This window comes from Urtica dioica, chromosome 2, assembly GCF_054948205.1.
Source record: "Urtica dioica subsp. dioica isolate 48M chromosome 2, U.dioica_male_clone48M_v1_H2, whole genome shotgun sequence".
Classification (NCBI taxonomy): Eukaryota; Viridiplantae; Streptophyta; class Magnoliopsida; order Rosales; family Urticaceae; genus Urtica; species Urtica dioica.
In genome coordinates, this window is record NC_142757.1 from 30,123,338 (window position 1) to 30,137,230 (window position 13,893).

The window sequence follows — 13,893 nt, forward strand, 5'->3', positions numbered from 1 at the left end:
GTCATCCAAATCAAATAAGTTTTCAAAATGTTTTCAAAACTATATCTATATCACATATGTTCAAAATCTATATGCTCTTGAAAATTTGAGTGGGAGGTCTCCTTGTAGACAAGCCGAAAAATAAAAAGATGTGTAATCTCAAACTTTCAAGTGTTCGAGTGAGTTGAAGTTCACACTTCCCTCACGCACTTTCCCGAAATAGAAAATAGGAAAAGATCGAGTATGTACCTTGTGCCTTTATGCACTAATACTGCTCTGAACATGTCGATCTAGGATTCTCTTCTAGTTGTCCGCTCTGTCGCTCTCTAACTAGGAAATTTGTTTCCGAACTTAAAAGAGTCGATGAACCAACTCCAAAAACTAAGTGGGAGGGTTATACTTGTTGTTTGTAACCCACGATCCCCAACACTAATGAAAAGTGCAAGTGTCGCCGGACTAAGAGTCACCCTCGTGGCCCTCTCTTAAATGAGAGTACTCAAGGGCGCTTTGCTCTGATCATTGCTCAATGAGCTACGTCCGAGAGTGAGACGATGATGACAAGACCTCCCCTCGGCGGATTGTTTTTCAAAGTCAATCTTTTGGACTAAGTGGTTGGTTACACACTTAGACTCAATCCCTAGTAATCCTCCCTCGAGGCCCTGCGAAAGGATGTGAGTGATCAAACCAATTTACAAGGTGGCTAGTCAAAATTGATGTATTGACATCTTGGCTATGCATTAATGATGAGTCATTTACTTATGAAAGGAGACTCGTTGCGGCCTTCCCTCGAAGGAGTAAAGTGTCATTTCGTTCATAACACCTTTGGATTTTACAAAAGTCTTAATGAAACTTAAATCCTAAACCAAAGACTAATCATAAACTTGTTTCAACTTACATAGGCAATATGTCTCTCAACCATCTCTCTATCTTTCTTTCCTCGATCAAACTCGAAAACGAAAACTACGTGGATTCGAAACGTAACCTCGACATAATACCTACCGTTAACAAGCACAAATGGGTACTCACCACCCCGTGTCCTCCTCTGACGAATGATGATTCAACTCAAGAGGACAATGACGCCTTAGCGGCCTGGCTTCGATCCGATGAGATTGTGAGGTGCTATATGATGGCATCTATGAACAATATGCTGAAAGAGCAACATCGTGACATCGAGACTGCCGCTGACATGCTCTACAATCTCCTTGAGATATTTGGAGGGCAAAGGCGTCAAACAAGGCTACAAGCAGTCCGACAGTTTATGAACTGTCATATGCAGGCTAGGACTCCTGTTGGAGACTTTATGATATTGATCATTAGTCATCTGAGTAAAATGGAAATCCTAGGATCTGAGATTGATGGGAAGAATGTCATAGATATGATCTTAGAAACTCTCCCCGCATCTCTTGATACCTTCAAGATGAACTACTCCATTAACAAGCTAGAGTACACTGTTACCAAGCTTATGGAGGAACTTCACACTGCTGTAGGTTTCACTAAGAGAAAGAGGAATCAAGGAGAGGCACATGCTACTGAGCAAAAAGCCTCCGCCTCTGGAACTGTGAAGAGACCTTACAAGGCCGATAAAAGGAACTGTCCTGCCTATCTCAAAGCAAAGGAACATAGTATTGTACTAGTTACCGAAGCATGCTTAGTAGCTGATAATGTATCAACGTGGATTCTTGACTCCGCTGCTACTAACCATATTTGTTGTTCCTTGAATGGTTTCAAGAAAACCAAAAGCTTAGAGGAAGGCGAGTTCTGTTTCAAATGGGGTGATGGGAGCCTGGTGTCTGCAAAGGCTGTGGGATCCGTGACGCTGTCTTTTGAAGACCGCACTTTAAACTTGAATAATGTTTATTTTGTTCCTACCTTTGGGAAGAACTTAATATCCGTTGCTCGTCTTCGTGAGCAAGATTATTGTTTAAAGTTCATTAAGAATGGAATTCGTATTTCGTTTCCTGATAATTCTTTTGTCACTGATGCATGTATGAAGAATGCTCTTTTCTACATATATCCCACTCAACCTTCTCTTTTAGACACCGAAATAGATAACGATCTAATTAGGGAGCCAAAGAGGATCAAACTTTCTGAATCCTCCGATCTAACAAAATCAACATACCTCTGGCACTTAAGACTTGGTCATATCAGTCTAGATAGGATTAAGAGACTTGTGAGGGATGGTCCACTCCAAGCCTCTGCAATAGGCTCACTACCTACTTGTGAATCCTGCATAGAAGGAAAAATGACTAAGCGACCTTTCTCCGATAAGGGTCAAAGAGCCACTGAGTTGCTGGAACTAATACATTCTGATGTATGTGGTCCGCTCAACCAACAGGCACGTGGAGGATACGAATACTTCGTTACCTTCACTGATGATTACTCAAGATATGGGTTTGTCTATTTGCTTAAACACAAATCCGAGACCTTTAACGTATTTAAGGTCTTTAGGGCTTTAGTGGAAAAGCAAACTGGCGAAGTGATCAAAACCCTTCGATTTGATCGAGGTGGTGAGTATATGTCTGGAGAGTTCGATGACTTTCTTAAAGAAGAAGGTATCGCTTCTCAGCTTACCGCACCTGGCACACCTCAACAAAACGGAGTGTCAGAGAGAAGAAACCGAACTCTTATGGAGATGGTTAGATCAATGATGAGTTACTCATCACTCCCGCTTTCCTTTTGGGGATATGCCCTCGAAACAGCCGCCTACATTCTGAACCAAGTTCCGTCCAAAACGGTTCCTGGTACTCCTTATGAGAGATGGACTGGCCGTAAAGTGAATCTTGGCCGCATCCGAATTTGGGGTTGCCCTGCACACGTGCTGAGGCAAAAGACTAGCAAGTTGGCTAGTAGGTCAGAATTGTGCCTGTTTGTAGGATATCCGAAGGAAACCAAAGGTTTTACTTTCTATAGTCCCGAGGACGATAAGACTTTCGTTAACACGAATGCTCGTTTCCTTGAGGAGGACTTTATGAAGAATGCGAAACCTAGAAGCAAAATTGTGCTTGAAGAAAAGTTGGGTGAGGAAGCTTCTACCTCATCTGTAAGAACTGTTCTTACCCCAACTGAAACACAACCTAACTCATCAGAATCTCGTCAAGTAGTACTTAGACGTAGTGGGAGGGCTACTCAAAAGCCTGACAGGTACATGTCTTATGGAGACTCTCTTGTAGCCGTCTCCGACATGGATGACCCTGTTTCCTATAGCCAAGCGATGGCTTGTTCTGAATCAAACCTTTGGCTTGACGCCATGAAAGTTGAAATGCACTCGATGTATGTCAACAAAGTCTGGAAACTTGTAGACCTTCCTGAAGGGATTAACCCCGTAGGGTGTAAGTGGATATACAAGAAGAAAAGGGGTCCTGATGGGAACGTCGAGACGTTCAAAGCACGACTTGTGGCAAAGGGTTATACCCAACAAGAAGGGATTGACTATGAAGAAACCTTCTCGCCAGTCGCGATGCTTAAATCCATCCGCATACTCCTATCCATAGCTGCAGCTCTCGACTATGAGATCTGGCAAATGGATGTCAAGGCAGCCTTTCTGAATGGCAATCTTGACGAGCGCATTTACATGGCTCAACCAGACGGTTTCGTGGATAAAGGTCAAGAGACCAAGGTTTGTGAGTTGCTTAAATCCATTTATGGACTAAAGCAAGCATCTAGGTCATGGAATATTAGATTCGATGAAACTGTAAAGAGCTTCGGCTTTGAACAGTCAATAGATGAGCCTTGTGTTTACAAGTTAATACACGAAGGCAAAGTTGTGTTTCTGGTACTATATGTCGATGATATACTACTCATTGGTAATGACGTGGGTAAGTTATCTGAGGTTAAGGTCTGGCTAGCAAAGCAATTTGATATGAAGGATCTAGGAGAAGCCGCGTACATTCTGGGGATCCAAATCTTTCGAGATAGGAAAAACCGGACCCTGTCGCTCTCTCAAGCATCTTATATTGATAAGGTGATGGATCGCTTCTCGATGCAAGACTGCAAGAGGGGTCAAACACCCTTTAGGCATGGAGTTTCACTCTCTAAGGACCAGTCTCCCAAGACTGCACAAGAGATTGAAGACATGAGGAAAATTCCTTACGCCTCTGCCGTAGGAAGCCTTATGTATGCTATGCTTTGCACTAGACCTGACATCTGTTTCGCCGTTGGCGTAGTTAGCCGTTTCCAATCAAACCCTGGACCCGAGCACTGGATTGCTGTTAAGCATGTTCTTAAGTATCTTCGAAGAACTAGTAACTTGATGCTTACATACTCAGGTACTGACCTGACTATGACGGGATATACCGACTCCGATTTTCAAGCGGATAAGGATTCCAGGAAATCCACTTCGGGATCTGTGTTCATCCTTAATGGTGGAGCTGTTGTGTGGAGAAGTATTAAGCAATCTTGCATTGCTGACTCCACAATGGAAGCAGAATATGTGGCTGCTTGTGAAGCATCCAAAGAGGCTGTATGGCTTAGAAAATTCCTTAAGTATTTGGAAGTTGTTCCAAACGTCGACAAGCCCATGACCCTTTATTGTGATAATAGTGGGGCTGTCGCTAACTCAAAGGAACCTAGAAGCCATAAGCGCTCTAAACATATTGAGAGGAAATACCATTTGATTCGAGAGATCGCGCAACGCGGAGACGTGGAGGTGAAGTAGATCTCTGGCAGATCCATTCACCAAGGCCCTAGCGAACATGGTCTTCGACCAACTTCTAGAGGGATTAGGCATGTAGGACTACTCACATCTTCTTTGAGTCAAGTGGGAGTTTGTTGTCAATGGTGCCCACAAGAAGAGTCGTAGTGTCTATTTATGTACATTTGATGTCATATAGTCTTACGAAGACTCTTGCTTGTAATTGCTTATTCATTAATAAAAAGTTGAAACATTCATTCAATCTTCCTTGTCTGAAGCTTTATGATAAAACCCTGGTCTTTTAGTCCATAAACAAACCTAACAACTTACGAAGAGACAAATGTAGATTTGCATGAACAAACTCTTCGTAGTTTGCTTAAAACGATATATTCGCAATCTTAGGGTCAAAGGACTATTGACCTCAGTATGATTGTTAGAAGAATCTATGATGTCTGGTTATGAGGCATTGAGAGTTGGGGACTCTATAGTTCTTCTAGGTATCTTCCGAAGGTACTGAATTGACCAGTGCACTTCTAGAGACAATATAAGAACAAACCATTTAACCTCTTATGTCTCGAAGTCACTATGTATGAATTGCATCATGCTTACCTTAATCCTGAAATGAGACATGCCATTTCACACCTTAGTATTCTCATTTGAGAAAGTCAGAGTTCGGACTCACTATGTCATTCCGAACAGGGCCTATTGGTGAAATACTAAGTTGTGAGTATGTCATGGGTAACTTTGTGAAGTTCTCATAGATATGGAATTCATGTACAAGATTGCTGAAATGCAATGTATGTCACCTCATGCTTTGTTCCTTGGAGTGTGAATAAATGAACTGGCCAGTGTCCAAATTGAGTCCTGACTCTTTTGGATGAATCAATGTGACTTGTTAGCTCCTCGTCAATACATTGTTTCTAACTTATTCACAAGCGACAAAGGAGTTGAGGAAATAACAGCTAGAAGGGTAAAATGGTAATTTAGTAAATCCCGACTAGCTGATGACATTCATGAAGGGTAGCATAGATAATATTCAGTGGATCCGCTCATCATAATTAGGTCGAATTCTTGAGTAGAAAACAAATTCATTTGAACCGAGAGATTTTCAGTGTCAGCTCTTTAGTGGAGTCAGTTGGCATTAAGCTAAACTTGGAAAAGGTTTGTGAACTTTTGAGTCCAAGTGTTTAGCTAAAGCTTTGTTCATTTGGGTCCATGAGGTCACTGTCACGAATCACATCGATAGGAATAGTTAAACTGGAAGCTAAGTCAAAACAAGAACGAAAATAGTTAAAAGGGTAATTTTGTCTTTTGAGACATAAGGATGAAATGGATGTCAATAAATTTTGACAAGTTCATTTGATGACTTAATGTCACTCGGCCATAATATGATTAATTGGGCCTTGTGAATTAATTTCATTTCATAAGAATTTTATTGAAAATTCTTAATGGGCCTTTTTCATGTTGTCATGAACAAAATGGAAAAGCTTCTAGAAGCCCTTTCTAGATGGTGTAGGCGCCCATATTACCCAAGAGGAAAGAGAGTTTATTTTGTGCATAAATGTATTAAGATACTTGCCAAAAGAAAAAGAGGAAACAAATTTCCCCTAAGGGGAAAGCATGGTAGGCGCCCAAAAGGATCAAGAGAGAAGCAAATAAAAGAGGAAACAAATCCAAGGACTTACTTGCTTAGTCTTGGCCGTGTGACTCTTTGAAGGAAAAGGGAAATTGGCTCATGAATATGTGATATTCTATAGAAGAGGAAACTACCTTATTGAAGGTGAGACCTCTCCTATAAATAGGAGCCTCATTCCTCACAATTAATTCATGCAAAGTTTTAGAGATTGAGAGCTTCTCTCTCTAGACTTGGCCGCCCCTTCCTCTCTCTCTCTCTAGTTTATATTTTCGATTATTTCTTGTCTTGGCACCTAGGTCCTCACTCGACCTAGTGTTTAGCTCTGCGACTTCGAGACTCGTTCTCAAGTCGTAGTGTTTAAAAGTGCCCACTCACTAATTCCTTCTTTTCGAGTGATTTAGTGATAGAAACTATCGTGGTTGCTCGAGTTCCCGAGGAAAGAAAAGAGAGACGTGCTGCGAGGGGAGACGAACGTTGCCAACCTTCCAAAGGCTCATCAACGTTCAAGCATCAAAAAGGTTAGTAACTTTTATAGCTCATGTTAGTTTTTATTTACATGCATATGCTCTTGTCTAGGTTAGTAAAAACTAGTTTTACTTAAAAAGAAAATTTTTAAAATTCCGCCGCTTAACGAAGCGTTAAACTTTTTCTTAAACCCTAGATCGATTCCAACAATTTCTACATCGCTGCAGCGAGTTTTTAAAAAAAACTCAGAACCTTCCTACGACGGATCTAGATCCGTTGTAGACGTCTGTCGTTGCGGGTCAGAATATACGTCGCTGCGGCGACGTATAATTTTCTCCGCGGCGAGGTATTGTACAACGGATATTTTAACCGTTGTAGAAGCTTCGCCGTGGCGACGTATAATTCCCCCCGCGGCGAGAAGCTTCTACAACGGTTAACTTATCCATGGTACAATACGTCGCCGTGGAGAAAATTATACGTCGCCGCGGCGGGAAGTTTTAAAGTATTTGAAAATTGCATAATGGATTCATACCGTTGTAGAAGCTTCTACAACTGTTTTTAAGCGTTGCAGAATCCTAGTTTTTGAGTAGTGACATTATTAAAAAAATCTCACACCAAGCACAAAGACAAAGAACAACACCTGAAGCATGAAAACATGAGTATGAAGTGCTGGATTCTCGCATTCTTTGTCGTTCTTCTTCTTGATCAATTCTGGAATAATGTGCTTGGATCTTTCGTACATCTCAGGGTCTCTACAATGACACAAATTCACCCAAAGGCACTCCACAATAGTAATTATACAACCTCTACTCATTGTATTCCATCATGGTTCGAATTTGATTTATAATGTGGAAAAGTACGAGTGAGAAGGAAGAACAAGGATTGTATTGAAGAGGAAGAAGTGTTTCAATTGGAGCTTTTTTTTTATTTAGGTTGAATGGTTGGTGAGGTATTTATGGAATTGATTTGCCCAATTTAATTTCAGTTTGCACGTTTGGTCGGGACATTTACTTTTTTCATTCGTTCTAAAAAAACTTGAAACATTAAATTCATCGCGACTTGCGTCGAATTCCGGATTAAAAAGCTCAACAGGCCGGGTCACGAAGAATCCCATTGTAGCTCGAAAAGAGTCAAAAGGCCCGTCCAAAACAGGCTCAAAACAAGCCCACGCTTGCATGCGCAGACTAAGGCGCGCAATTAGTAGGCGCGATAAGGCTTGCTCCTCGTGCACACTTCAAAAGAATGCACGTGCATGCCTCATATGTTGCGAGGCACACGTGTCGTGCAGCCTTGATGGCACGTCGCTCCCATCACCAGCACAAAGCGCCTGCGCATTGGAGGGAGCACGCGCGATCGAAGCTCCCACTAGGACAAAAGACGTTATCCGGTGCAACGAATGTCGCACCTAATGGTTTATTAGGTGCGACAATAGGTGCGACACTGTCGCACCTGATAACCCGTCGCAGAAGGTATTGGGTGCGACATGTCGCACCTAATAGGTACCCCATTAGGTGCGACACTTTCAGGTGCGACGTATCGCACCTAATGCCCAAGTTATTTTCCTGCCAAATTTTATAGAATTGGCGGGTAATGGCATATCGGGTGCGACATGTCGCACCTGAAAGTTTTCGCGCCATGGTATTCGGTGCGACAATGTCGCACCCAATACGTTTGTTTAATTAAAAAAAATACAAAATTAAAAAAAGTAAATTAACAAAATAAAAATGAATTACATAATTCTAAATGAATTAAAAATAAAAATTCAAATAATATTAATTAAACAAAATTCTAAATGAATTAGAAATAATATTCTGAAAATAGAATTCTTAATTAAAAATACAAATTCTTTCCAAAAAACGAAAAAAATGAATTCCTATTTTTTTTTCTTATAAAACTTATCGATAGTAGAATTTCCTAAGCCGAATAAGTTGCCAGAACTTCGAGAACCGCTTCCGCGTCCTCGTCCACCGCTGCCTGACGCGCTGCCGCTCGTTCCGCCGCTTCCGTAAGGACGGTCTCGCAAGTAATCCATAGAACCTGGCGTGGAACCTGGCGTGGAACCTGGCGTCTGCTGATCCGTCCCACCTGGTTGCGATGCGGGCGGAGGTTGAGGAGTCGTGGGAGGCTGGTTGTGCTGTTGGCTGAGGAAGGCGATCTGTTGCCGCATCAGTTGCAGCTCGGCTTGTTGGGCATCCATCTGAGCTCGCATCTCGGCAACCAATGGATCGGTCTGAGATGACGAACTTGACGAGCCTCCATCTAGCGTTTGGGCAACACCCAACGATGACCTTGGGATCGAAGGCCCTAAACCGACTTCCCAGTCTCTGCGCACTCCCAAAACATCGCGCATCGCGTACATCTCCGCATCTTCTTGGGAGATCCCGATGTTTTGCTCCTCCGCTTGCCGCAAAATATCTATCGTCTGGGCGGTGACTTGATCCTTCAAAATAAAACCACAAAAAACTTATCAGATAAGAAGAAATAAAGTAATTAAATATAGTAAATAAAAAAAATTAACTTACGTATTGCGTCTTCGCGAAGTCCGTCGTCCACGATCCCTTAGCGTCCTGGTGTTTTTCTAACCATATCGCTAAAGCCGAGCCTATACTCCCATCTTCTCTTCGCTGTAATTTTTCAACATTAAAATATGAATCACATATATATTACATATTAATTTTAAGAGACTTACGTTCCTCGAGCGATGACAAAAAAAACTAAGCGAGCCTTGCCTCGCCTTCGTCTTCTTCATCTTCGAATTTTCCCGGTTGCGGAGAGATTTCGCCTGCAAGACATAAATACGTGAAGTTTAATTTTAAGAAATTCGAATAATCATCGGAAGTTCAACTCATACCTTATGCTCTGGCGAGTCGAACACCTCTATTGCTTTCAACCAGGCTTCCTGGTTGTAGCCATCGGGAGTTTCATTTTTAGCGAGATCCTTACTCCCGCAAAATGTCTTGAAGAAGAGCTGCGACAACCTCGACTTCTGGCCACGACGCATCCTCTTCGCATCGCGAATGATAGCCATATCAATCTCGTTGCGAATAGGATCTGCAGACACAAGCTCGCCACTCTCGGGATGTGCATAAACAAAGTTATACTCGTTATGAATCGAGTTCATAAGAGCCGCCACACTCTGCGCAGGCACATGATTCCAGTCTGGGAGGTCGACTGGAATGGTACTCTTGATCAGGTTTCCTAATCGGTTTTGGAACGTCCCGATCAACAGATTTTGCTCCCTGACGTCTTGGTAGAACGCCTGCGCATTCTGATCGTAGCGAACTGTGTTCGCTCCAGGGGTCCCAACACAAGCTCTCGCAGAAACGACGCCAGTCGTTGGTCCCCGCTTCTTCCTCGGCATCTGCGGGGGGTCACGCTCTCCTCCTGATGGGTCCTGACCTGAAGTAGACATCCTGCAAAATGAATAGTAGTTAGTATTTTTAATTACTATGTAATTACTATTCGACGACTACGGTTATTACATGGTGTTAGTCATTCATCGTTCTCACTCGATGTAATGTTAGTATCGACATCAACATCGTCTCCCTCAAAAACGGCAAGCGCCTCATCTTCTTCATCCACTTCTTCATCATCTTCAACGACATTAACAAGCTCGGCCGTAGCAGTTTCGTGTCGATGATTAAGACGGTCGATATTTGACAATTCTATTGTCAATGGAATCGATGCTGAAGTGGTCGGATCAACTTCAGGAATGTCCCATATCCCACGTTGATTGCATTCCTGAACGATTTCCCATTCGCGACCCTTAACGAGATCTTGGATGTAAAACACTTGTTTCGCTTGAGTCGCGAGTATAAACGGCTCTTCTGTAAACCACTCTTTGGCGGTATACGAACTCGTTGCTCCGGTGGTCTTATCAACGTGCACTATACGTCCTGCATTGTACTTGTCACCATACCATATGCATTTGAACAGTACGACACGACAGTTATGTGTATAGTTCAGCACGATTACGTCTTCCATTCGACCGTAAAAGTTGAAGTCGTTCAGGGGCACACAAACACCGCTATTCTGGGTGATTCGTTGGTTATCACGACGACGAGTGATGAACTTCACGCCATTCACAAAGCAACTCGGATACTGATGAGCAATTTGCATAGATCCCGGAATTCGATTACCAATTGGGTGAGACTTCCTCAAGAGCTGCAACAATTCTGTAAACGACTTGTTCGTCCAATGGTTCGTGACTTTGATGTGCATCAACGAAACCAAGAACGACAAAGACGAAAACTCTTTGCACCCAGGGTACAATTCTGCTTCCAACTCAGCGAACAAATCTTCCACTTGCTCATCTGCACGCACTTCACTCGGAGTCGGATCCGTAAAATCGTCGAAGTCCTCGTGATCCATTATATCATGGAGAGCATCGTGCAAACCACCGACTCCTCTTTGGTTAGTCTCGCTGGCAGCTTTTATCATTCGACGTTCGCCGTGATGATACCATTCGGTGTATCCCGGAGTAAACCCCTTGTTCTAAAGGTGATTCTTTACGACCTCGATGTCCAGACATCTCACGTTATTGCAAGACTTACAAGGACAACGATAATGACCGTTTTCGTTCGGGAGTCTGCTTGCAACGCGGATAAACTCGTTAACCCCTATTTTATATTGCAAACTCAACCGATTGTTCTCGGTAATCCAGTCCCTACTTGGATTTGACATTCTTCTGAATGAGACGGGAAATTGGGGGATAAAACAGAATCGTTAGAATTCATTTTGTAGGATTGAATTATTAGGAAATTGAGAGGTAAAATTGAGAGTGAATCGTTAATATTTGAAATTTAGAGTGAATTATTATGAAATTGAGAGTGATGAATTGTTAGGAAATTGATAGTGGATCGTTAATATTTGAAAGATTCGAGAGAGAATTTGTAAGAATGAAAGAGAAATTGTGATTGACATGTATTAATTTTGAAAAGTGGTTAGAATTCGTTAATATATACAAATTCACTACTGATTTCATTAACGAGTTAACCAATTTCGACAAATTAGTTAATTCGTTAAAATATATTATCAAAAGAGTTAATTTTCTTGAGAAATACGTTTTATTCTACCGAAAATTCGGCAGAGTTTCCCCTAAAATATTGACTAACCAAAATCTGCAATTAAAACAAAAACACATATATAACCAACCAAGACTATCTTATTAACATACTAAATACTAAATTGAACCTATGTAGCTCCATTTATTATCTTATCAATAAATTTTCAATAAGTTTAAATTAAATTAAATATGTTACTAATTCATTTTAAAATATATTCATATATATTATTAATTAATCTAACTAAAAAAGTATTAAATTAATTAATTAACCAAATTTTCAACAAATTGCTATCAACTTAAACAAATCATGTTACAATTACATTAAATTACACTAAACACGTTACTAATTAATTTAATATATTACTTTTAACTTAATTAATCTAATCTATCATATTACACATTATTAAAAAAAATTGACTATTACTATATGCTACTATTTTCATCAAAGTTATATTATCATTTAATCTAACATGTTACTATTTTCATATATATTACTAATTAATCTATATAAAATAATCTAAAAATATTAAATAATCTATAAATATTAATAATTACAAATACCTAACGTTTTTCCGAGGTGACGACGAGGCACTGAGACGACGGGGCTGCGAGTGACCAAGCTGCGGCGATGGCTGGGCCGAGGGTGGGCCGGGGGCTGGGCCGAGGGCTGTTGTGCGTGAGCGAGGGTTGAGGCCGTTCACTGAGACGACGGGGCTGCGAGTAAAATACCGGGATCTAATCACACACAGACACACATTGCAAAAAAAAAACCCACGAAATTTGGATTCGTCATACCGGGATATTCTTGTCTGAATCCAAAAGGCGAGCGAGAGAGAGAATGGAACGAACGGGTGTGCAACGGAGTCGGGCCTCTCGGTTTTCGTTCTCGGTGGTGTTCGAGGAGGGAGCGAGGTGGTGAAGTACCGGGGAGCAAGGCCGGAGCGGTGAGAGGGTGGGTCGGGCCTGGTCGCCGGAGGATGTTCGGGTGGGTCGGGAGGGGTCGGAGAGAGACAGAGTGAGATTGACGGAGAGAGAGTGAGACAGAGAGAGAGAGAGAGAGAGAGAGAGAGAGAGAGAGAGAGAGAGAGAGAGAGAGAGAGAGTGTGAGGCTTACCTGGAGGACGGCGCCGGGGAATGGAGGCGGGGCTGGTCCGCCGGAGACGAGCGTCGGGCTGGAGGCGGGGGTGGTCGTCCGGGGACGAGCGTCGGGCTGGAGGCGGGGCTGGTCGCGCCGGGGACGAGCGTCGGGCGCTGGAGGCGGGGCTGGTGGCGTCGGGGACGAGCGTCGGGCTGGAGGCGGGGCTGGTGGCGCCGGGGACGAGCGTCGGAGAGAGAGAGAGAGAAGAGAGAGTTAGAGAGTGAGAGAGTTGGTTTGGGCGAAGAAGAAGAAGCTCGGGTTTTTAAATACCCTAAAACTATTAGGTGCGACATAGTCGCACCTAATAGTCATAAGTGTCGCACCTAATATGACTATTAGGTGCGACACTGTCGCACCCAATGTGAAATTCCAGAACCCAATATATCCGGGGGGAATTTCTGACCGTTTTAAATTTTTAAACCCATTAGGTGCGACACGAGTCGCACCCAATGGTATTAGGTGCGACATATGTCGCACCCAATAGTATCCGATGCGACAATTTCATATCAGGTGCGACAAAGTCGCACCGGATAGCCATAATCATCAGCGAAATTTTTAGGCGCATGGAAGACTATCGGGTGCGACATGTCGCACCTAATATGTTCTTAGGTGCGACATTTAGGTGCGACATGTCGCACCTAATACCCTTCCGCACCCAATATGTTAATTTGTAGTAGTGTCCCCGTGCCTGTTTGTCCTCCACCTAGGGGGGTTTTCTCAACACCTCCCCATGTTTAAATACTTCTCCACTAGGAGGGGATGAGGTAACGTTTTTTAAACACTCTCTACTAGACTTTTCGCATACAGCTTCCTCTAATCGAGCCACAAATCTCCTAAATTATTCTTCACGAATATCGGTGCCCCAACCTCGACCATAAATATCAGACTAATGTGGAGCGTGGGAATGCACCCAAGAGGCAATGCTTCTGCTCCCCTTTAGTTCTTTTCTTCTTATTATTATTCTCAGGTCTCCACGATGA

General features: G+C 42.5%; 1 long non-coding RNA gene across 1 annotated transcript; it reads right to left on the reverse strand.

The window, feature by feature from the left end:
* Positions 1-12,382: 12,382 nt before the first annotated feature.
* Positions 12,383-12,931, reverse strand: LOC149404297 (uncharacterized). The gene is made up of 3 exons (XR_016294075.1): positions 12,890-12,931; positions 12,571-12,738; positions 12,383-12,489 (listed from the first exon to the last, which is right to left on the reverse strand). It is a non-coding gene; the product is annotated as an uncharacterized LOC149404297 (long non-coding RNA).
* Positions 12,932-13,893: the final 962 nt, after the last annotated feature.